The sequence below is a fragment of the Aphelocoma coerulescens genome, chromosome 8 (genome assembly GCF_041296385.1).
Source record: "Aphelocoma coerulescens isolate FSJ_1873_10779 chromosome 8, UR_Acoe_1.0, whole genome shotgun sequence".
NCBI lineage: Eukaryota > Metazoa > Chordata > Aves > Passeriformes > Corvidae > Aphelocoma > Aphelocoma coerulescens.
Window position 1 is genome coordinate 5006892 of NC_091022.1, and position 3867 is coordinate 5010758.

At 40.9% G+C, this 3867-nt stretch overlaps 1 long non-coding RNA gene across 1 annotated transcript; it reads right to left on the reverse strand.

Moving 5' to 3' along the window:
- Positions 1-1111: 1111 nt before the first annotated feature.
- LOC138114365 (uncharacterized) lies at positions 1112-2545 on the reverse strand. Its single transcript, XR_011152597.1, has 3 exons — positions 2477-2545; positions 1920-2026; positions 1112-1713 (listed from the first exon to the last, which is right to left on the reverse strand). It is a non-coding gene; the product is annotated as an uncharacterized lncRNA (long non-coding RNA).
- Positions 2546-3867: the final 1322 nt, after the last annotated feature.

Below are 3867 nucleotides of genomic sequence, written 5' to 3' on the forward strand. Positions count from 1 at the left end.
TAAATGGGATTTGTAACAGAATCCATGTTGCTCGAGGATCAAAATGTACAAATTAGGGATTCTATTGGCTGTAGTCCTCTGAAAAAGAAGTTTGGCATGAGACATTATAGGCTCTTCAGTATTCAGGCCCTGCCATTATTAAGTACTTGCCTTCAAAAAAGTCACTTAAAACCAGTATGTAAGACAGCATTTGGACAGTCAGTGCTGACCCTAGAGGGAAAGATACTGCTAAAAACAGCATTTGGTAAATCCAGAATGAGCTGGGAGTGGCAGAGAAAGGAGCAGGTAGTAAAAGAGTGGATCTCATTTAGGAAGGGTCAAAGACTTATTTTTACCCCTCCAGTGTATCCCAAAAATGTCAATGCACTTGATCCCAATAGAGCATTAATGGAGAAATGGTCTGCTCAGGCAGTGAGCAAGCAGGGGCATCAAATCTTCCACCTTTGATGGGAACAGTGACAGGCAAAGTTCTTTAATGCAAATTGCTTATAAGAAGGCAGGGAAAAAGCATCTCAAATATCTCAACTCTAAACTTGCAATATAGCCCAAAAGCTTTGGCAGCTTCAGGGACAGGAAGCATTCCAGGGTAGGCACAAGCCGAACAATCCCACAACCACAGCTGGGGAACAACAGCAGGACGGTGCTATCAGTGATTGGTAGTAACTCAGGAGTGTTTTCATTCAGCTGCAGGGTTCAGAATGTGATTGTATCAGCAAAGTAAAAACACAGATCAAAACTGGCCAAGAATTTGAGGAGTAGCTGCAAAGATAATATTATCTGCTTCATAAAGTGAAGTTTCAGCCAGTGATCAAAGGGTTTTGCCTGTTTAATAAATGAAGGATAGTTCCAAGTAGCACACCCTCAAATCACAGAAATGGCCATGCAACTGAAAAAGTATCTGAAATTCACAGTCTTCAACATTTCTTGAGGCAAAACACCAAACTAACTTAGACTGAAAAAAAATGTATTTACAAAATCTGTAGTCTTAGGGCTGATGCTCAGAAACTCACAATGTTTTCAGAGTATTGGTTCTTTGAGAAGACATTATGTCTCCTTAGCTTTGGAAATGTCTCCAAGGCACATTAAGACATTTAGACATTTGACTGAAATAGAAGAGGTGGATAATTAGTTGCATCGTTTGTAAATACATGCTTAATTAGTCTTTTGGAGAGGGGTAGCATGCACTTAATGGCTGGAATTAATTCTGCATTTGATATTTATGACAGTGTATTAACAGGTGTAGGTTGACAGAGCATGTAATAATTTAATCAGATAATTAGCTTATTACAAATATTTCCATTTGTTGGGATTTTTATTTTAGGCTTTACCTTTGTCCCTTTAAAGCAGTAAGAGCATTAATTCCACTTATCTAAAACATGTTGTTCAGCCACTACAAAACCAAAGGTAATAATTGTTTCTGCTTGCATGTGCTGCCAGAGAAAACCAGAGCTGAGGAGAGAGCAGCTGTTTGTCTGCCCAAAGTGCCACCTTTGTGCCCGTGTTCAGAGCCACCCACGTACCCCAACACAGGTGGGACTACACAGACATGAAATATGGCCTCTGTTCCATAGGATGGGAGTAGCACACCTAACACGTGGCTGCCTTGTCCCTCTGGGGTGCTATGTGTATGGCCTGTCCCCTGTAGCCAACGGATATTCCAAATTCAGGCTGCAAAAGATAAGCTAACTTCTTCCATTCCCAGAAACCCAGGACCTGGAGATAAAGGCAAAAGAGTGGGAACTCATTATAAGTAACTAGGGGAAAGCAACAAAATGTTGCTTCTGTGCTCTGCAAAGGGGGCAGTGAATAACACAGAACCCAGCTTAGGTGTCAAACTGCAGCTGGTTTTCCTTGTAACTCCTTGTTTACTACTTTTATTATAGTAGGTGAATTGAGGGGAAAGAAATCTTGTTTTTTACCTTGTTTCCTCAAAATATTGTGCACATCCTTTCAGAAGGGCCTAAGAAGTGTCAGGGCAAAGAAAGCAGAATGCTTCAGCTCTGATGCCTAGCAGAGGTGGTTTGAACTGAAATAGGGACACGATTAAACCCTTTTTACAACTTTTTCATTTGTCATTCAGCAAGCAATGTCCTGCTCTCTGTATTAAGGAAACAAGGATGATTAAAGCCTGCCGAATGAAGGGAAGCTCTGTATACAATGTTTTGAAATAGTTTTTGGAGAAATAACTACATAGAAAATGTTGTGAAGATAAAGTCAAAGACTTATGAGGCATGGAAGGTGTTTGTGGGATTAACTACAGGCTGAGACTAACCCACAGCAAAGTTGTCTCTTGCACTGATGAACTTTTCATTCGTGGTGAAAAAATTGTGAGGTGCCCTGGCAAACAAATTTAGCACTGGCTGTTCTCGTGCTAGGGCTGTGGGCAATATTTTAAATATGTGCATATTTTAGGTGTGTGACACAAGACAGCACAGCAGCAAGGAGATAGGAGACTATTGGGGGGGAGAAGCAATACCTGCACACAACTTCTTGGGATCCAACTAGAAGCTGGAGGCTGAGCGTAGATGAAAACAGTGCTACTGAGTGTTCTGTAATGAAGCCTGACTTGTAGCTGATTAATACATATACTGATCTCTAATTAGGTGCCATTAACAGCCTGTACACAACAGCTGCCTGGGTGATATTTAAGATAATTATCTGGTGCCCTCTCGTGGAGCATGAGATAGATACAAGCAGACTTTTTTTTCTGCAAGAACAGATTTATTTTTCTTCCAGTAAACGGCCCAACCAAGAACCTTTGCTGAAATCATTGAAGGTTTATGCTTGCACTGAAAAGCACACAAAAGGTAAATAAGTATGAGGATGACTCGGTCTATTGTGTTGATCTTTAAGAGTAGTGACCAAAATTTTAAAAGCAGTGACCAAAAGCATATTTTTAAAGAGACAAGGATAAGGAGAAGGCAAAAAGAGAAGATGGCAGAAGGAGAAAAAAAAGAGGGAAAAAGTCCTGGAAAAAAATAATCAGGATACATTTTAGTAATTCTTGGCTTAAGCATCAGTTACAGGAACTACTCCTTCCCTCTTTTTATATCTTATTTTAAAAGATTTCCTGCAGCACAGACTTACCTTGTTTTGTAGCTGGTCAAAGTCTGCGATCCCCAACCTGACTGTTTTCCTGAGTGGAGAAGCTCAGTGGATGATTGTGCCACACTTTCCAGAGGCTGCTTAAATTGTGCAAGACTATCCCTGAGCTGTGTGTTTCAAACATAACTTAGGGAGGTTTGCTTTTAACTCATCTGTTTCTTCCATTACTTGAACTTCAGCAGTGACCTCAAGAAATGATGGAAAATAGGTGTTTGCCAGCTGGGTCCTCATTCCAAACCCACATGTGACTCACCAAAGCAGCTGTGCCCATTTCTTCATAACACAGCTCTGTTCTCTAAATGGTGGGAGTTCCCTAACTCTGCTGCTTCAGCCTGGACAGCCCTTGGGTTCTATAGATCTGAGCTCTGATTTATTTGGGAGTGCTGGAGCATATTGCACACACATTTCAGCCTAGCATATTAAGTAGGATTTTGCAGTTGGAATTTTTTTCCAAGATCACAGTCGCCAGCCTTATGAATTTGGGATCTGCAAATCTGGTAGGTGCTGGGGGCAGGCATTATATTAGGGTAGAGGTCTAAAAAACCACGTAATTTCTCTTTTTGGGTTCTATTTCTTCTTTGATTATTTTCAGGCCAAGGGATGGAAAAGTGAGATTGTGGCTCTGTGTTGTTATTTGCTTCTAAAGTCTGTGGTTCTGCGCTTTGGCAAATTGCTGCCTTCCAAACAGCAGCAAGAACACAATTTGAAGAAATACAGCCTACACCTATTCTCTGCAGCCTCACACATCTGCTTCAGATTTGC